This window comes from Schistocerca piceifrons, unplaced genomic scaffold, assembly GCF_021461385.2.
Source record: "Schistocerca piceifrons isolate TAMUIC-IGC-003096 unplaced genomic scaffold, iqSchPice1.1 HiC_scaffold_1683, whole genome shotgun sequence".
Lineage (NCBI taxonomy): Eukaryota > Metazoa > Arthropoda > Insecta > Orthoptera > Acrididae > Schistocerca > Schistocerca piceifrons.
Window position 1 is genome coordinate 381,470 of NW_025727549.1, and position 22,217 is coordinate 403,686.

Here is a 22,217-nt window from a genome sequence, read left to right on the forward strand (position 1 = left end):
ATTAAACATTTAAGGATTCCTCCGGAAATATCCCAAGTAGACTTTCTCTGGATATTTTACATTTGTTTCCAAGCGCCTGCCAGTTCAATTTCATCAGAAACTCTGTGACACTCTCCAACGGGTCAAACAAACCTGTGGCCATTCGTGCAGCCCTTCTCTGCATACATTCAGTATCGCCTGGCAGTCGTATCTGATCAGGATCCAAGAACCTCGAGCAGTGTTGGGGGATGGGTCGCACGAGTGATTTCTAAGCAATTTCTTTTGTACACAGATCGTATTTTCCTAGAATTCTACCAACGAATGGCAGCCTGCCACCGTCTTTCCCTAAGACTGCGACTATGTGACGGTTCCATTTCAAATCTCCAGTAATTTTTACACCCAGGTATTCATGTGGGTTGAGCGATTGCGAATTTGACTCGCTGATATCATAGTCGTAGGATAAGGTTATTTCTTTTTGTGAACCGAACAATTTTACATTTCGGGAACATTTAAACCAAGTTGCCAGTCTTTGCACTACACTGAAATCTTATCAGAGCGTGGCTTCTTTCAGACAGTACTCCATTACAGACAACTGCATAATTTGCGGGAAGTGTTAAGTTTCAAATAGACCGCGTAACCACCGCCCCCTTCTCCCCTACAAAATGCTATCTGAAGACTGGAAGTTCCATATGTAAACCACCTTCAGAAGTTCGTTCACTTTCCGTATCAGTTAACGCGTTAAATACTTGACCTGAAGAAGCATAGCCCTTTGCAGTTGAAGAGGCTCTGTTTTAAGAGAAGCTAGTTTTTCGAAAACGTCTCAATGTTTATGTAATGAACTAGGTGTTGTACAATGCTATAATTTTTCAGGTACATACAGCGATGTGTGTGGATACTGTCAGACAAATGTGTTGCGAATACAGTGAGTAGTAAAGAAGTAATAAATTCAAAATTCATGCCTAAATGCTGACGCCTTACTGCATGAACAGCTAAAATATAGGAGCGATAAAAGTCTTTGTCCTTTCATCATTCTGTCACGGATGTCAGCGGAAAAAAATGTTTCGGAAAGTTTCGACATTATGTGTGAAGTTTGTTGGAAGTCGCCAAGTGCTGCCATTCACAAATGCACGGTGAATATAATCTGGATAATTTTCGCGCCATGAAATTATGCTGCCTTAGACGAGTACGCGGTTTTTAACTTTTAACGCCCGACTTATTGCGTTAAACCTATGTCTTTAAATGAAGGACGGAAGGAGGATTGTATTTAATGTGCCATCGATGTCGAGGTCGTTAGAGGCGGAGCAGGAGCTGGCACTGCGTCAAGGAAGGGTAGAGGAAGTCAGCCGTGCCCTGTCAAAGGAACCATCCCGGCACTTACTTGGAGTGATTTAGGAAAATTACGGAAAACATGTATCAGGATGGCCGGACGCGGATTTAAACCGTCGTCCTCCCGAATGCGAGTCTAGTGTACTAGTTGACAGCTCGTCGTCTAGAAGCTAGCGTTGCTGCTCTGGATCATGGGATTCCGGGTTCGATTCACGGCTCGGTTGCGTTCTCCGCCCGGGAACTAGGTGTCTGTGTTGTCATCATTTCATCATCATTCGTGAAGGTGGCGAAACTGGACTGTGAAAGGTTGGGGCTTTGTACAGGCGCTGATAACCGTGCAGTTGAGCGCCCCACAAACCAAACATCATCATCATCATCATCATCATCATCATCATCATCGTACCGTGTACTAACCACTGCGCCAGCTCGCTCGGTATACATTTAAATGAGTAGATTATGTCAGCATTTTTAGTATTTACATTGACTTCATTCTTCATAAATGAAACCATGAACTACGAGCAGACAAAGGAATTGGGATAACGAATGAGAAATACCTGATTGTGCTTCTGTTTGTAGATGACATGATTCAAGTAAATGAAATGACCTCCAAAGATCTATATACCACCTGAACGAAATATGCAACGAATACAACTTTAAAATTTCTAGTAATAAAACGTAAATAAGTGCACTTCGAGGAAAATATTCAGTCAGATTAAAACTAGTTTTGGATAATCCTGCTTTAGAACAGGTCTCTTGAACCTTCATTTAGGGTACGCTGTAAGATCTGATTTTTACTCTGATACTGAAAATAAATTACACAAATTCTAAGCTGTCTGCGGTACTATTATCCGAAGATTGGGCAAAAAAAGTACAAAAAGAGATTTTCCCGAAATTCTATAAAGTGGTCGCAGTTCCTGTGTTATGCTATGAAAGCGAAAACATGGGTAAAACAAAACAAAAATTCAGACGGCAGAGATGAGGATCCTAAGAAATTCGAAGGGCTGCAGAACAAGAAATGATTAGGAATGAAGATACTAGAGAAAAATTAAGTATTTTTAACAGAAACTAAAAAATTCAAAAATATCGTGAAGACTGGTGAGAATGCAAAGTCCCAGACTTCCCCAAAATATTCTGAACTACAAGCGGAATGGGAGACGTGATATTCAAAGGCCTCGGACGTGGGAGTAATTTCGTTTGAGAGACTATCCCGCGTGGCGACTACTGAAGTACTTATACAATTCTTAAGTTATACACCAAAATAAGTAAGTTTTAATGTAGTTTACGTTCACTAATGTAAAAAAAAAGAAAAAAAAACGTTTCTCGCTTTCTAAAGTGGGCTATGTTCTTTCTCAGGGTTCAAACTGTCTCCATGCCAAATTTGAACAGTATCTGTTAAGCGATTTAGTCTCGAAAACGAAACAGACTGTGTTACAAAGAAGAAAAACAACTGAGAGAAAGAAGCGGAGTCACTTTCTGCAGGACGCGCCCGTCATTTTGCAGGACGATGTTCGGGCAGGCTTGGTTCAAGTCGTGACTGATTTGTTCGATGTGTGGGTCTGCAAAGCGCCGCACCACACTCCCCGGACTTATGCCCTCGTGAGCTCAGCTTGATTCCTAACGTGAAGAACGATCTTTGGGGTATTCGTTTCGGAGCTGTTATGGAGATTCGTCGGACAATAGACCGCTCCATTCGAACTACCTATACAACTGGCGTAGCTATGGGTATCTTGCTCTTTCGACATCACTGCCGACGGCCTATATACGAGAGCTGTTCAAAAAATATCCGAATTTTTTAATTGTTGAAATCAACAATGGTATCAGGGCGTGCGTGTGCTCATGTTTTCAGGCATACATAGCACACATACCTGATTTTCTCCACTACTTCGGAACACTTGTAAGTGGTACACGTTGGATTTAGTAATGTGAGCAAAATGACGTCGTTGCATCACATTAGGCTTCAAGCTTGGCGATTCTCAAGTTGAAACCATCGTGTGTTTGTGGACGAAGTAATAGGTACTACACGGCTAAAGGAGTGGTACAACCGTTTCAAAGGTAGCCGCTAATCGATGAAGACAGAAGCCAATTAAGGTACGACCTCAATATCCGCAAATCGGGTCGTTGCTGACCCCGCAAGGTCCCTGGTGAAGCAGAATAGACGAATCACTATCAGAGAAGTTGCAGTCTAATCTAAAGGACGTAAATTCAACTAAATAACTAGGTATTACAATAACGAACAACTTAAATTGGAAGGAAGACATTGAAAATGTTGTGGGGAAGGCTAACCAAAGACTGCGTTTTATTGACAGGACACTTAGAAAACGTAACAGACCTACAAAGAAGACTGTCTACGCTACGCTTGTCCGTCCTCTTTTAGAGTACTGCTGGGAGATGTGGGATCCTTACCAGATAGGACTGACGGAGTACATCGAAAAAGTTCAAAGAAAGGCAACACGTTTTCTACTATCACGAAATATGGGAGAGAGTGTCACAGAAATGATACAGGATTTGGGCTGGACGTCATTAAAAGAAAAGCGTTTTTCGTTGCGACGGAATCTTCTCACGAAATTCCAATCACCAACTTTTTCCTCCGAATGCGAAAATATTTTATTGACACCGACCTACGTAGGGAGGAACGATCACCAAGATAAAATAAGGGAAGTCAGAGCTCGTACGGAAAGATACAGGTGATCATTCTTTCCGGGTGCTATACGAGATTGAAATAATAGAGACTTGTGAAGGTGGTTTCAATAACCATCTGCCAGGCACTTAAATGTGATTTGCAGAGTATCCATGCAGATGTAAGTATAGGTGTTCACATTATTTTTCCTATCCCCTGTATGTGCATATCGTTCCCACGAACTTTGTTACCTCAATGTCGATATCTGCACCATTTTTGAAATATGTGAGCTTACTTATATTATCTGTAATGTTAATATACAACATGAACAGTAAGACTCCCAACACACTTCCCTGGGGCCCAAGCGGTTACTTTTACACTTGTAGATACTCTCTCCATTCAAGATGAGATGCTGTGTCCTCCCTACAAAAATATTTTACTGCGTCGTACTTTATACGATACAGGCAAACGGTCAACTACAATTGCTGTTAACTGTGCGGTAACCTCTAGCGTATCAGAAGCGGTTTAGGAAAATTGTTTCAAATGAGTATACGCACTCGTATTTCAGCAGGTGCACAGTTTTGCCTTTCAATTTTTGCACGTTTCCCAGATACTTTTTCGAAAATATCGAGAAAAGCAAATCGAAATGTTTATTACATCAAGAAACAATGAAGAAGCAAATGCGGGTTTGTTCACAAACCCGAAGCAACATATGGTGCAAGAGTCATGGGTTTTAATAAAGTAGCTGTCGATAGGTTTATTTCGTTGCTAACAAATGTAACTGACAAACACAAAGTAATGACTTCTCAAATATCTAATTGTGATGAAACAGGCGTTTCGGTTAATCCTAAAAACTAATTGAAGATCACAGCTTGCAAGGGTAAACGTCAAGTAGGAACGTTAACATCTGCAGAAAGGGGCGAAACTGCAACCTGCCTCATTAGTACGTCAGCAAGCGGAGCTTACATGCCTCCTACGCTTATTTTTCCACGAAAGAAGAAGCAGAAAGAATTTGAGTTAGGACTGGCAGCAGGAGGTTGCGCTGAGGTCCACAGGACCGCATGGATGGCCAGAGTAATTCTTGTATGGTTTCGAAAATTTGTCGAATTTTCTAAGGCATCAAAGCACTTCCCAGTTCTCCTTATATCAGATGACCATTCAGTACATACCACGAACACTGACGTTGACTACGCGAGGGAGAGTGGCGTTTCGTTGCTATTTTTACCACCACATTGCTCTCACAGACTTCAGCCGCTTGATGTTTGTTTTATAAAGCCTTTAAGTCCTCGTTATAGTGATCAGCTTCGAAAATGGCTACGAAGCCACGCAGGGAAATTCGTAACTATCTTTCAAATTTCAACGCTTTTTGGTTCAGCTTTCGTCTAAAGTGCAACAATGAAAACCGCTATTAAAGGTTTCGAAGCTACTAGAATATGGCCCACGGACCCATCCATATTCACCGATGCAGATTTCCTCCCGGCAGACACAACTGACATCGGACGTGATAGGCCGTCAGATAAAGAGGTTATTATATCTGAACAATTGTAATTGCCTCCACCTAGCACACCAGCTAAAAAAGACGACGGCAACGGGCTCGATAATCAAGCGGGCGAGGTTTCAGCGAATTGTAACAATGAACTGCCGCCGAAGAATGACAAAGTTATTGGGGCTAATTGTTCTAATCTTGGGTGCTCTTGGATGACAACTGACAACACGACCTCCTCATTTCATATTTCACCTGAAATTCTGATGCCCTTGCGAAAAGTTAACGAAAGCAAGAAAAGAGCGAAACTGAAGATGGGGAAGACCGTTGTTTTAACTGATTCGCCGTACAAAAAGAGTTAAAAGCCGTTATTAGGAAAAATAGAAAAACAACTTTGCTAAAGAAGAAAGAGCAAAGAAAACAATATTTCTGAAAGAGAATAAAATTAAGAATTCAAAAAAGAAAGAAAGGGCCTGAAGATAAATGGAAAACAGGAGAGAGAATACAATACTAACGAGAGTGATTATGAGGAAAGTGCTGACTGCGAATGTTTATATTGTGTTGGGTTATATTCAAAATCAGTTGAAGGTTGGGTCGCTTGTTCCACGTGCAAAAAATGGACACACGATTCTTGTGCAGGAATAGATAGCGAAGATGATGAGTCTTTCCTCGTGTGTGAATTTTGTAAACAGCCTTAAGAAAAGGAGACAATACGTGAAAACTGTAGTTTGACATTAATATTCACTTTAAACTAAATAAATACCGAGCAAGCCAATATTTTCTGCATTTCTGATAATTTTATACGGTTTTGTAATCACTTGTACTTACCACCCCATTCTGCCGCGTGCACAGGGCAGAATGGGGCAAATGACATACATTTCTGTTTCTGAGTGAAAAACATTGCTGTTTTATTTTATGGCAATGTTCTTGTATTTTTGTGATTTAATACATCATAATGTGTTCATATAAGAATTGGTAATCCTCTTATTTATCAATTTTGTACATGTACTCAAAGATTTCAACTTTGTACCCCATTCTACCCTGGGTTCCCCAATGTGTCGGATAAGAAAGACAAAAATACAATCGCTACTCGTTTCTTGAACGACAATTCAAGCTGTGCTCTCGGGTTCCTCCCATCGTTCATCACGATATATTACGAAAAAAATCATAGTTAACGAACATTATAAATTGCTCTAGAAACGAAGTCAATACAGGTTTACTAAGGCCACTGATATCCTTCCAAACGCAAACTAATGACCGTCATGCTGAACGTCATGGGGCAAAGCAGACGGGTGGAATCGAAATACGCCCTTTGCCCACGGTCGCTTCTTTCTGTCAAGTTGTGCCATTAATTTCTCTGCTCCCTAATCTGATTTCGTATCTCCCCATCAGCTATTCGATCTAAACTTTTTTAGCATTCTTCTACACCACCACATTTCGATAGTTTCTAGTCGTCTCCTGTTTGGGGAACCATGCATATTAACTACTGATTCGCAATATATATATATTCAGAAGGGCAGAAGGTACCTCAAAAACAATGAAAATAATTTTTTTTATTGGTGATTATACCAGTTTGATTTACACTTAGTGCGAATATAAAAGCATTTTTGTTCAAATCCTTATTTGAAGGTCCTAAATGTCAGTTTAAATGGCAGCTTGCTATGTAAGGCATGCCCACTTGTTTCTCTGTGACAGCTCTTCCTTGAGATGATAAGCCTAGGGACATTTTTGCCCGTTCCTTTGAGCTTTCACCTATTGAATACATTTTTTCTTGTCTCATAGTCAGTTGTTTGCTACAGTAGTAACGTGTCAGGGGTGTTTTTCGTTTCTGAACAAAACAAATGCCAAGATCTACCCACAAAGTTTTCGAGAGAAGTTGTAGAAGACTTGCAAGAAATAAAATAGTAAATATCATGAAACAAATGTTATGTTTTAGTTCGGCATGCGTACTATTGGAAAGGAACGAAAAGCTTTACGAGCCATCTAAAAAATTAAAAAAAACTATACTGTGCACTGCTTGCAAATAAACGGCAGAGAAATCTATTACACATGCAGTGAAAGAAAATATGAATTTAAATGAGTGCATGTATGTCGTTAAGTGCAATACAACTTTAAATTTTCCGTAACTTTTCTAACTAAATGTACCTTTCCTCTCAAACCATTTATCCCAGAACCATGGAATTCTAACGGTCAGTTGTCTAACTCGAGGGCATGAAGTAATATTTTTTAATGCTTCATAGCTGTATTATAAAGAACACTGTGGTCTTTTTAATTTTGAAATTTTCCCTCAAAAAGTGTCTTTCTAAATTTTTCCAAAATTACACTATTAATATATTATTCATGAAAAATAGTCAGCTTGTTGGAAAATAGTGGAGTTGCATATAAGAAATGTTCTGTGTTTTACCGTTAATATAACACAGCTTGAGATAAGGGACATGGAAATAGATCAATTTAACATGGTGAAGATAGAAGATACGAATTCCCCGCGAAATTTGTCTTTAAAAACAAATGAATATTTTCAAATCAACAGCTCATTTCATGACGTCATTACTAGAAACGTGAATAATCTCCACAAAACTTTGGAAATTAATTACTTTGGTGCAAGAAAGTCTCCATCATTCAGGAAAACGAATTTTTCAATTACTTGCCAGCAGCCATAAAAAGCTTTACTACTGATAAATTTCAGTTTATGAGGAGCCTAAAGGATTTATTGCTAACCATCTCCTCCGACACCATTAATGAGGTGAATTTTTTAGAAGAAGTAGCGTGCGCGCGATTGAGAGAGTGAGTGAGAGAGAGAGAGAGAGAGAGAGAGAGAGAGAGAGAGAGAGAGAGAGAGGGAGGGGGGGGGGGGGGTCAAATAATGCAAGTACAATCAAAAGTATGTCTAAATTTTCATTCCACATTCCATGTCCATGATCACTCCACTTGCAATCTGTGGAAAATAAATTAGCATATTAGTTTCCCATTGAGTATCTCCTCATTATGGATCAATTATAACAGAAAGTACGTATAATCCAACCTAACCCTCTTGTCTGTCCCACTTCTGTTGAAGGTTACATATCAGACAAAAACCTTCATATTATTGTTTTTGTGGTCTTCAGTATAGAGACTGGTTTGATGCAGCTCTCCATGCTACTAAATCATGTGCATCTTCCAATACCCACTGCAACGTACATCCTTCTGAATCTACTTACCGTATTCATCTCTTGGTCTCCCTCTTCGATTTTTAACCTCCACGTTGCCCTCAAATACTACATTGGTCATCCCTTGATGCCTCAGAATATGTCCTACCAACCGATCCCTTCTTCTAGTCAAGTTGTGCCACAAATTTCTCTTCTCCCCAATTCTATTCAATACCTCGTCATTAGTTATGTGATCTACCCATCAGATCTTCAGCATTCTTCTGTAGCACCACATTTCTAAAGCTTCTATTCCCTTCTTGTACAAACTCTTTATCATCCTTGATTCACTTCCATACATGGCTACACTCCATACAAATCCTCTGAGAAAACACTTCCTGATACCGAAAGCTATACTCTATGTTAACAATTTTTTCTTCTTCAGAAACACTTTCCTTGCCATTGCCAGTCTACATTTTATATCCTCTCTACTTCGACCGTCATCAGTTGTTTTGCTATCCAAATGGCAGAACTGCTTTACTACTTTAAGTGTCTCATTTCCTAATCTAATTCCCTCAGCATCACCGAACTTAATTCGACTACATTCCATTATCTTCGTTTTGCTTTTATTGATGCTCATCTTATATCATCCTTTCAGGAAACTTCATTCCGTTCAGCTGCTCTTCCAGGTCCTTCGTTGTCTCTGACAGAATTACAACGTCATCGGCGAACCTCGAGGTTTTAATTTCTTCTCCATAGATTTTAATTCCTACTCCGAATTTTTCATTTGTTTCCTTTACTGCTTGCTCAAAAACAGATTGAATAACGTCAAGGATAGACTACAACCCTGTCTCAATCCCTTCCCAACCACTGCTTCCCTTTCATGTCCCTCGACTCTTATAACTGCCATCTGGTTTCTGTACAAATTGTAAATAGCCTTTCGCTCCCTGTATTTTACCCCTGCCACCTTCAGGATTTGAAAGAGTATTCCACTCAACATTGTCAAAAGCTTTCTCTAAGTTTACAAATGCTCGAAATGTAGGTTTGAACTTCCTTAACCTATCTTCTAAGATAAGTCGTAGGGTCAGCATTGCCTCACGCATTCCAGTATTTCTATGGAATCCAAACTGGTCTTCCCCGAAGTCGGCTTCTACCAGTCTTTCCATTCGTCTGTACAAAATACGTGTTAGTATTCTGCAGCCATGGCTTATTAAACTGGTAATTTTCACATCTGTCAACACCTGCTTTCTTTGGGATTGGAATTATTATATTCTTCTTGAAGTCTGAGGGTATTTCGCCTGTTTCATACATCTTGCTCACCAGATGGTAGAGTTTTGTCAGGACTGGCTCTCCCAAGGCCGTCAGTAGTTCTAATGGAATGTTGTCTACTCCCGGGGCCTTGTTTCGACTCAAGTCTTTCAGTGCTCTGTCAAACTCTTAACGCAGAATCATATCTCCCATTTCATCTTCATCTACATTCTCTTCCATTTCATAATATTGTCCTCAAGTACATCGCCTTTGTATAGACCCTCTGTATACTCCTTCCACCTTTCTGCTTTCCCTTCTTTGCTTAGAACTGGCTTTCCATCTGAGCTCTTGATATGCATACAAGTGGATCTCATGTCTCCAAAGGTCTCTTTAATTTTCCTGTGGGCAGTATCTATCTTACCCCTAGTGATATGCGCCTCTACATCCTTACATTTGTCCTCTTAGCCATCCCTGCTTAGCCATTTTGTACTTCCTGTCGATCTCATTTTTGAGACGTTTGTATTTCTTTTTGCTTGCTTCATTTAATTCATTTTTATATTTTCTCCTTTCATCAATTAAATTCAGTATCTCTTCTGTTACCCAAAGATTTCTACTAGCCCACGTCTTTTTACGTACTTGATCCTCTGCTGCCTTCACTATTTCTTGCTTCAAAGCTACCCATTCTTCTACTACTGTATTTCTTTCCCCCATTCCTGTGAACCGTTTCCTAATGCTCTCCCTGAAACTCTCTAAAACCTCTAGTTCTGTCAGTTTATCCATGTCCCATCTCCTTAAATTCCCACCTTTTTGCATTTCTTCAGTTTTAATCTACAGTTCATAACCAATAGATTGTGCTCAGAGTCCACATCTGCCCCTGGAAATGTCTTACAATTTAAAACCTGGTTCCTAAATGTCTGTCCTACCATTATATAATCTATCTGAAATATTGCAGTATCTCCAGGTCTCTTCCACGTATACAACCTTCTTTCATGATTCTTGAACCAAGTGTTAGCTATGATGAAGTTATGCTCTGTACAAAATTCTACCAGGCGGCTTCCTCTTTCATTTCTTAACCCCATTCCATATTCACCTACTACATTTCCTTCTCTTCCTTTTCCTACTATCGAATTCCAGTCACCCATGACTATTAAATTGTCTCCCTTCACTATCTGAATAATTTCTTTTATCTCATCACACATTTCATCAATATCTTTGTCTTCTACGGAGCTAGTTGGCATATAAACTTGCACTACTGTGGTAGGCGTGGGCTTCGTGTCTTTCTTGGCCACAATAATGCATTTACTATGCTGTTTGTAGTAGCTTACCCGCATCCCTATTTTTGGGTCGACAGAAGCGTCCGATCCCACGCGTCGGCGTAAGGGTGTTGTGTGTGACGTCATGACGGCGCGGAGTTTGGTTTGAGTGTGGCTGTCTCCAGTTCTGTTTTATCTTATTTTATTTACTTTTCTGATCTGTTCGTTCTATCTCGTGAGATTTTTTTTTTAAATTTAAAAACACTTATTACTTATTTTAATTATCTGTTTCCCCCAATTTCTGTTTTAGTTTATTATATTTATCTTTCTGATCCGTTCGTTCTATCCCGTGAGATTTTTTTTTTAAAGACAAAAAACACTAATCAGCTACTGGAGCATCTTTATCTTCTATGGGTTGCAGGGGTTACGACCCCTGTGGAGGTGGGTGGGTATTCATGCATGGCTGTCTTCACTTACACGTTGTAGCTACGCAAGGCGTCTAAATTTGTTTATATTTAGTTTGCCCCCCACCCAAAACACCCCATTTCCCGCGCTTGTCCCGTTAGTGTCATTAGGCTTCTTGTGGAAAGTGTGTGTGTTTGTTTTTGTTTCCGCCATATTTGTGACGTCATGGGTCAAAGCAGACGGGCGGGATCGGACGCTTCCGTATTTCCATTAATATTATCGACCGTTTACGAACTCTAGGCTACGAAAGGGATGAAACCACAAATCGATTAATTGGTGGAATAGTTGGTGTGTTTTAAGATTAAATATAAACAAGAATTACAGAAAAATATGTCGAAGCTATATTATGAAAAATTGCTAAATGTGGAGACAAATTATGTCCTTCAGTATTAAATGAGTTTGTGCCCCTAGTACGGATAAAACAGTAGGGCTACCTGCAGCATCAGAAGAAACTTCGGATATGTGTTTCATATTTCATCGAAGCCTGCAGTCTATAAATAAACAAAAAATCACTAAAGGGAAATTACCTACGAATAAGCTTTTGGTAAAGAAACACAGGGCACAAATACGTATGTAGCCTTAATACGCACTACAACTGTGTTTGAAAATCGCTATAGTTGCCTTGGACTAACGACGAGCAAATATCCATATAACCTGTACAGCCTGTACGCTTTCCAAAGCTGTTATCCATGAAAAAGCGAAACGGCGTATCGTTAACAAAATACAATTTGACACCGAAACAATTACATTAGCTGACAATGGGCACTGACTTTAGTCAATGGGCACTGTTGAAAATTTGTGCCAGACCAGGATTAGCCTCCGAGTCCACTGGTTACTAGGGAGAGGCAATGATCACTGTGTCCGAATTACGCAGTGGTCAACATAATTGCACGAAATGCCCAGGCATGCCGTCCGCAGAACCAAATTCCCAATTCCTCCACGGACCGCTAATGCAGTGCTCCTTGTACATCATCATCCTCGCCTTAATTATACAGTATATGCCCAAAAAAAAAAAAACAGACACCGAATATATACAAACTTGGCCTTACGAACATTGCAGACGCCGTCTATGTAACACACGTCACACTTCAAAGAATTTACAAATTCATTGCATTGTTTACTATAGACCACGAATCAAGTAACGTAAAAAAAAGCACTGCGTCTATTGCGATCATGATTCAGAGTTAAAAAAAAAAACTAAGTAGTCGCCTACATATTACAGTTGCTGCCGAAAGAGGAGAACCATTATTTTTCCACAAACGGAAATATAGTTAAAATTACGCTTCTATTTCGCTAGTTTCGGCGGTACTAAAATTTGTAGTGAAAGTTACACAGCGGACTCTCCCCCCTCCCCCCCACACACACACCAGAAACGTAGTTTTCGTGGCTGTTGTGCAACTTTTGTACACAGCTAGAGAAAGTGTGTTAAATATGGCGCGGAAGGAAACACTAGGCTACGCTACAGGGCAATCTGCAAGCACAACGTATACTTGGCATTCATAATCGTTGGCATAAAAAACTCTCAATCAAATTACCCGCTTACAACCTAAGTTAGATCTAGGGCTACACTACCCATCGGCCTGTCATCACAACCAAAATGTCATTGAGGAGATGTTGGGGGGGGGGGGGGGAGGTGGAGTTCCTGTATCTCTCTCTAGGCAAAACTGTCAGTTATTGTAGATTGATTGTCAGTCTCAACTACAAGATTTACTAATGATAAACACTTTTGAGGCGGCTCATCATTTTAGAATGGTTCTCTTCGTCTTGGCATAAATTGTTCGCTGGCGTCCCTTGTTGTCCTAGCAGACCGAACGCACCGCACATCCGACACCTTCGGAACCACTCACTGGCCAGTTAGCAACTGAGCCGGGCACTGTTTACATCGTGAAAGGAAAACTATGCAAAGATGTACACTCAAATGGCACGACTGAGTAGTGCACACACACACACACACACACACACACACACACACACACACATTAATATCTGTGGAATGTCCATCGACACGCGCAGAACAAAATTCTTCTCGCGAACGTACAGCGTCTCCGAAAAAAATCTCGTGACTATATTCCGGCGTTACGGCCAGGTTCTCATTCAATTGAGCAAAAAATGGTACATTAGGAAATTTTGTTTGAGACAGTGAAAATACATTCGAAGGATCTGTTTGGGAATTACGAGTGATCATACTATGAGCTTTATTTTAGATTTTCAGTAAAAAAAAAAGAACAAAATGGCGCCCGTAATTGATCAAGGGCCTGCGAGTCTGAAGTACGCAGACTGCGTGCAGTGTTGCCGCTCAGATGTTACCTGAAATAAAAAATGGATAACATCAGTCGATATTACATAAAATTCATGGGAGCTCATACCTAACCGCAACGAAACAACCTTAAATTTAGCGATACGGTGCAAATTCGAACTTTGAGTTCGATTTTTTGGGGGTTTGTTTCATTCCTTATGCCTTCACAAAAATTGGTTAATATTAATCAATGTCGTATATTATAGGTATAAGCTCCTAAGAAAAATGTTTACTTTTCTGGGTCAGAGGTAGAAGTTAAGAGATTGAACCATTTTTAGATAATGCTGCATGCCGTTCTGAGAGAATCGTTTCTCGAAAAAAAAAATGTTCAAAGATTAGGGAAAACTTTCAGTTATATTATTACTTCGATATGCATGAACTAAGTGTTATATTTTTTTAATGTCGCTGAACACGAATCTGCCCTCCGTATTGGATTAGCCGTTTTGAATATTGAAAATCTAACTTCAAAGGATTATGTTTTGACCAATTTTTACCAAATATGTATTTTCGTTATTTACGTTTAGTCTGCAATTCAAGGAGTACTTATCAACTCTGCCTCTAGCTCGAATTGTTCCTAGATAGCAATTCCCTGTTCTTCTTGGCAGGAAAAGCCGATCTGTCTAAGCTGGATATGCAGCACTCGGCAGCCTGCACTCGATATTCGTCCGTATTGTCGGCGAGTATGTTTCCATGCATTCTGCAGTATGAATCATTTTGTGCACGTGCGTCACGGGACGAGCTTTCATCTACATCTACATCTATATGGATACCCTGCAAATCACATTTAAGTGCCTGGCAAAGGGATCATCGAATTACCTTCACAACTGAAAATTAATTAAAACCCTCAGCTGTCGACAGGTGTTGTTGATATACTTCGATGGGGACAGCTGAAAATGTGTGCCCAGACCGGGACTCGAACCCGGGATCTCCTGCTTACATGGCAGACACTCAATCCATCTGAGCCACCGAGGGCACAAATGAATAGCACGACTGCATGGATTTATCCCTTGCACGCTTCCCGTGAGACTCACATTCCCAACTGTCCACAATCCACGTACGTAATGTACGTAATAGGTATTTGCCCATCCACTCATTACTGGCGCACACTAAGGTGACGATTCCCGTAAGAATTCGGGCAACCTGTGCGCATTCGAACAGACGAAGGTCAATGGCTGGGTAGCGTTTAACCATATATATGAAGATAGTAACTGTTCTCGAAAGAACAGGCGCCACTCATGACCGAGCAGCTTCTCTAGAATACATGATAGACCGGCCGATGTGGCCGAGCGGTTCTAGGCGCTTCAGTCGGGAACCGCGGGACCGGTAAGGTCGCAGGTTCAAACCCTACCTCGGGCATGGATGTGTGTGATGTCCTTAGGTTAGTTAGGCTTAAGTCGTTCTAAGTTCTAGGGGACTGATGACCTCAGATGTTAAGTCCCATAGTGCAAAGAGCCATTTGAACCAATAAATGATTAATTAATTGAAACCCTCGGCTGCCGACAGGTGTTGTTGATATACCTCGATGGGGACAGCTGAAAATGTGTGCCACGAGGTATATCAACAACAACAGTCGGCAGCTGAGGATTTCAATTAATTATCATTTATTCTAGAGAAGCTGCACGGTCGTAAATGGTATCCGTTCTTTCGAGAACAGTTACGATCTTCATATAGCTTCACAATTCTCTATTATTCCAATCTCGTTTAGCGCGCGGAAGGAACGAACACCTATATCTTTCCGCACGAGCTCTGATTTCCCTTATTTTATCCAGGTGATCGTTTCTCCCTATGTGGGTCGGTGTCAACAAAATATTTTCGCATTCGGAGGAGAAAGTTGGTGATTGGAATTTCGTCGCAACGAAAAACGCCTTTGTTTTAATGATGACCAGCCCAAATCCTGTATCATTTCAGTGACACTCTCCATATTTCGCGATATAATGTGCTGCCCTTCTTTGAACTTTTTCGATGTACTCCGACAACCGTATCTGGTAATGATCCCACACCGCGCAGCAGTATTCTAAAAGCGGACGGACAAGCGTACCTGAGCAGAGCGTTTCCGACTCAAGAGTGTCCCATGGCAACCGTCTGTCTATGGTAAGCTCCTATGGAACCAAACTGCTGAAGTTATCAGTCCCTATGCTTACACACTACTTGCAGTAACCAATGCTAAGGACAACACACACACACACACACACACACACATGCCCGAGAGAGGACTCGAACCTCGTACCCAATCGTAGCGACGGGGGGAGCCGCGCGAACCGGTGTAAGGCGTTTGAGACAGCGTGGCTGCACCGCGCGGATCATGGCAACCGTGACACTGCTTCAAACAACGGGCTACAGAAACTTTTGTAACGCAAGGATTAAAAAAAAACTTTCCGTTCCAAGAGTCTAGAGAAGTACACCTTTACAAAAAGTGCAATTACAAAGAAATTGAATTTTCGAACGTTTTCAATCAGAACCTGTCCTTAAGGAACACCGTTGATCAAATGTGACAGGGATTATGTACTCAGGTTTCAAATATGGGTTAACAGTTTCTAATCAATATCCGGAATGAGCAGGGCTTAAAACTTTGAAGCGTTAAATTTCAAGGACCGTTCTCTTGTTTGCAAATAGTTTCACAGCGGAAATTTCTCTAGTTTTTTTTTTGCTGTAGGAAAAGGAGGATAGCAATGGGAGGAGGGGGGAGAGGGGGGGGGGGGGAGAGGAATCTTGCGTCTCCCACCTTGGAATCTTCAGTACAGAATTTTTATTCATTACGAGATTCTCAGCCACTTGTAGAAGTGATTTCCCGTGATTCTGCAAAACTTTTCCTTTAGCCAATCGTAGCAACTATAGGACTTCGTTCCTGCTCCATGACATGTCTCGGAACTTAAACTTACCAACTCATTTGCATAAAGAGCTAGCTTACTATCCCCTTCTTTACTTGCGTAGATCGTATGGTCAGCAAAGAATTTTTTTCTTTAATCGTTTTTTATGTCCTTTATAAACTGCAACACTTTGTAAACTTTTCACGCTAGTTAACGCTATTGAAGCATGGTCTTTTACTGAATGTACTTATGACCAAAAAGCAATGCCGATAGCTGGAGTCGAGAAGTAAGGAGCACTGCAAATAATGTTTTAGTTATCGAAAATTCAATTATTGGCCGCATATGGTGCCTTGCAGTCGAGCTAGGACTTTAGGATTTTGCATGAACCGCGGTCTAGCAGCCATATTACACGAGAAAATGCGACAAGTGATTATATGAAGAAAAACCGGGGAAAACCTTACGTTTTCTTCATTTGTTTCCACAATGACGTAATGTCAAATCGTCACAATGGACGCTTTACTCTCGGAAATGTTTACATATATCGTCGGCAATTAAGTCACGTCCTGAGGTATGGTTCAAATGGCTCTGAGCACTATGGGACTTAACATCTATGGTCATCAGTCCTCTAGAACTTAGAACTACTTAAACCTAACTAACCCAAGGACATCACACAACACCCAGCCATCACAAGGCAGAGAAAATCCTTGACCCCGCCGGGAATCGAACCCGGGAACCCGGGCGTGGGAAGCGAGAACGCTACCGCACGACCACGAGCTGCGGGCCCTGAGGTATGAGGTCGCACCAAACAGTACGATATAGAAGTTTCTAAGTTGATGTAGTCAACAAGTAAGGAGCAGGGCATGTCATGTCTTAGATATCGAAAATTCAATTATTGGCTGCATTTGCTTGTGGTTAACTTAGGACCTTAAGATTTTGCATGATCTACGCTCTGGCAGACACATTACACGAGAAAATGTGGGAAGTGTTAATGTGTAGCAAAACCTGGAGAAAACCTTACGTTATCCTCAATTGATTTCGTAATGACTTAATGTCAAATCGTCACAATGGACGCTTTTCCTCGGAAACATTTACATTTATCGTCTGGCAACTAATGTCGTGTGGTGAGGTATGCAGTCGCACCACTGTGTACGAAATAGAAGCTTCTAAGTTGATGCAGTCGACAAGTAAGCAGCAATGTATGTCATGTTTGAGGTATCGCTAATTCATTTATTGGCCGCATTTGCTGCCTTGTAGTTGACCTAGGACCTGAAGATTTTGCATGAATCGAGGTTTGGCAGCCACATTACAAGAAAAAATGCGAGAAGTGTTAATGTGTACTAAAAACCGAAGAAAACCTAACGTTTCCCTCACTTGTTTTCGTAATGACGTAATGGAAAATCGTCGCAATAAACGCTTTTCTCTCGGAAACGTTTGCATTTATCGTCTGGCAATTAACGGCACGTGCTGAGGTATGCAGTCACAACACTCTGTACGAAATAGAAACTTCTGAGTTAATGCAGTCGACAAGTAAGTAGCAGGGCAAGTCATGTTTTAGTTATCGAAAATTCGATTATTTGCCGCATTTGCTGCCTTGTAGTTGACCTAGGACCTTAAGATTTTGCACAAACCGAGATCTGTCAGCCACAATACACGAGAAAAAGCGAGTAGTGTTAATGTGTAGTATAACCGAAGAAAACCTTACGTTTTCTTTATTTGTTTTCGTAATTACGTAATGTCAAATCGTCACAATGGACCCTTTTCTCACGGAAAGGTTTACATTTATCGTCTGGCAATTAATGTCGCGTGCTGAGGTATGCAGTCGCACCACTCTCTACGAAATAGAAGCTTCTAAGTCAATGCAGTCGACAAGTAAGGGGCAGTGTATGTCTTGTTTTCGATATCGCTAATTCAATTATAGGCCGCATTTATTGCCTTGTAGTTGACCTACGAGTTTAAGATTTTGCATGAACCGAGTTGTGGCAGCCACATTACACGAGAAAATGTGAGAAGTGCTAATATGTATTCAAAACCGAAAAAAAACCTTACGTTTTCTTCATTTGTTTTCGTAATGACGTAATGGCAAATTGTCTCAATGGACGCTTATCTCTCGGAAACGTTTACATTTATCGTCTAGCAATTAATGTCGTGTGGTGAGGTATGCAGTCGCACCACTCTGTACGAAATAGAAGCTTCTAAGTTGATGCAGTCGGAAAGTAAGGGGCAGTGCGTGTCATGTTTTAGTAATCGAAAATTCTAGTATTGGTTGCATTTGCTGCCTTGTAGTTGACCTAGGAGCTTAAGATTTTGAATGAACCGAGTTGTGGCAGCCACATTACAAGAGAAAATGCGAGAAGTGAAACTAAGTGAAACTAAGTGAAACTGCAAGCTCTAGAAATGTGTAACATGAGCTGTAAAACACCTTGTATAAAGACAGCAACATATAAAAAGGACGAGGAATTCGGGAAATTAATCAAAGGTGAAGAAGAAGAAATAGAAGTTGTTCCCTAATTGAACTCTCACTTTGCAGTGGAGTGTGCACTGATTTGAAATTTCCTGGCATTTAATCGTCCTGAAGAGGATCGCTGAAAAGATGGTCGAAATGTCGGTATTTTCGTTTTTCAGTGTTTTATAACGACATGGCCTAGTAGCCAAAATGATTTTCTTCAAGTTCTTTGTAGGAACTATATCGCTTCTCTCCGAGATTTTGAGAATGATACACTTATTTGTTCCTAATACGTAGCAACTGAAATAGTTGGGTTGTTTTTGGGGAAGGAGACCAGACAGCGAGGTCATCGGTCTCATTGGATTAGGGAAGGATGGGGAAGGAAGTCGGCCGTGCCCTTTCAAAGGAACCATCCCAGCATTTGCCTGGAGCGATTTAGGGAAATCACGGAAAACCTAAATCAGGATGGCCGGACGCGGGATTGATATCCCCTTTCCCGAACATAAAATTATGTTTGTCAGCAACATCTTTATACCCTCCACCTATATGACACACTCTAAACTGGAGGCAGAGATCCGAATTGCTTCTCTTGCAATATGCCCCATCCACCTCGGTAGTCCCCGTACCGAATAAGGGCACGGTTATCACTTTCAACAACGAATGGACGGTGCTCCCTGGATGTATGGGCTTTTCTGGAAAGCAAACAATACAGCCAACCTTTCCAGTCTGTAAACTGAATACAAAATTTCTAATCTTGGAAAATTGAGAGAGGTGTACCCTATCGGTCTTCTCCTTGACTAGTGTTCTAATAAAAGATGAGGTGCTACACCTGATATAGAAGCATCCAGGGGATAATCCACCCTGAGAAAATCCTGACCCTTCCCCCTCCTCTTCTCTTGACCTTTTGTCCTGCTAATTGATTTATGACACCTCCTGCAGATAATCCACTCTTCTGAGAAATCCCCACCCTTCCCCCTCCCCCTACTCCACTCCTCTGTGGACTCCATTCAAATTTCCTTCCTTTCTTTCTCATTTAACTCAGTGGACTAGCGATCTGGGCAAAGTTAAGTGTGAATTTTTGGAAAAAATTAATCATGCCAATGAACCTTGCCATAGCCTTGGGACTCTTAGGTGGCAAACAGTTGTGCACAGTCTTAAAGCAGCTTTGGTCAACAATAATACCCTGGGGAGAAACTGTGTGTACCAAAAATGACATCTGTGATTGTGCAAACTTTACCTTAGAAGGTTTGACTGTGAGCCACTGTCTTATTACACACTGAGGGTCTACTCCTTAACCTCACTCCTATTACTGGCCTCTAATCAGTCAGAATTCTCGCTTTTCTTTCGCTGGATGCCTGGACGGTCTCATTTGAAATGGTCAGGACTACAAAATGTGTACATGGCATCCTGTTATGTGTAAGGCAGCCCTTTTTGCCTCCTATAGGCACCTTTGAATCCTGTATCCCTGTCTCGGCCTTTACATTAAATGAGATTAGATTAATTATTCATTCCATATACCCATAAAAGAGGGAATCCTCCTGAGTGTGGAACATGTCAGATAAACACATTACAAAAATGGAATTAGAAAATCTTGAGTTTCATTAATTTTAATGATCCTCAGTCAATAAAGAGTAAAATTATGTACATGAATTAAATTTAAACTTCTACTATTTACAGGTTTAATACTTACATCTGCTTTCATTAAATCCATAATTCCGACTTTTTCTAGTTTCTTGGCTATTACAACCAAGTATTGTCAAAAATTAAAGTATAATAAATTTTCATTAAAATGGTCTACTGCACTTGTTGAGAAACTCATGGATGGAATAGAAGGAGTTGGCCACCAAAAATTCTTTTGAATTATGTTTAAATTGTGCCTTGTCTGAAACTAAACTCTTAATGGTTGCTGGTAACTAATTAAAAATATGCCTTGCTGAATACTGGACTCCTTTCTGGGCAAGAGCAAGTGATTTTAAATCTTTATGTATATTGTTCTTATTCCTAGTATTGTTACTGTGTACTAAGCAGTTAGTTGGAAAAAGAGATGTATTATTTACAAAAAACTTCATTAAGGAATAAATATACTGAGAAGCTGTGGTTAATATGCCCAATTCTTTGAATAGGTTTCGACATGATGTTCTTGGATTTACAATACTCATACCTCTTACTATACACTTCTGTGCTCTAAAAATTTTTTTCTCTGTTTGTGGAGTTACCCCAAAATATGATACCATATGACATAATGGAGCGAAAATAAGCAAAATATGCCAGTTTTATTTTTTTAATATTTATACCTCCTATGTCTGACATCATTCACATTGCAAACACACACTTGTTTAGGCACTTTAGTGCCCATATTGCTCCAAAATTGGGGAGAGAGGCGGCGATCTTGCAGGCCAGTGTATAGTCTGGTACGTACACACAGATGAAACTCTCACCATGTGTGGTGCGTAAAATATCAACAACACTGAAAGCGTTCCCAGCAAGGTTAAACCCCTCATAAAGACAAAAGGTGGGCATACCGCATATTGAAGTCCACTACTACGTGTCTGGATACTTTTGATCGGATAGTGTATTTCAGAATGTTAGCAGTGGCCAGAAGTTGGGACATTTGGCTTTCCGCATGAGGCTGGTGCGGGGCGGGTCAAGATACCTCTAAAAATAGAGACATCTGCCAGCATTAGAGGAAAATGTCCAGCAAAGTAGCTGTGTTGCGCTCTCTACCTACAGTTGTTCTCGTGGGCGTCAGAGCTGCCGTAGCCATGACGCCCCTGGGTTTTATACTGCAGACACCGTAGTCGCGCCTGATGAGCTCTCAGAAATTATGAAATGTTTTCGCAGATTTCAATTATGATGGGACAACAACTGTACAATATACCGTAAACATGCAGGATGTTCCGAAATCCCCATTACAAACTCCTGTAACGCACCGTTTCCTTGCTACAGCCATTTGAAAACATGTTGGCAACGCAACCACTTGTACAAGTAAGTTATTCGGTGTGACCCAGTACCAATACCACTCATTAAAAGGAAACTCAATAAGTTTTCAGAAACACCTTTACTATACGGCCTTTTCCAACTCGGGTGCGCTGCGGCTGCGTCTCTTTGAAGCACTGCCGTCACCCCTGCTGACGGTGAACGCACCATTTTCTCAAAGTCGTTGCGCAGTTGTGGCGAA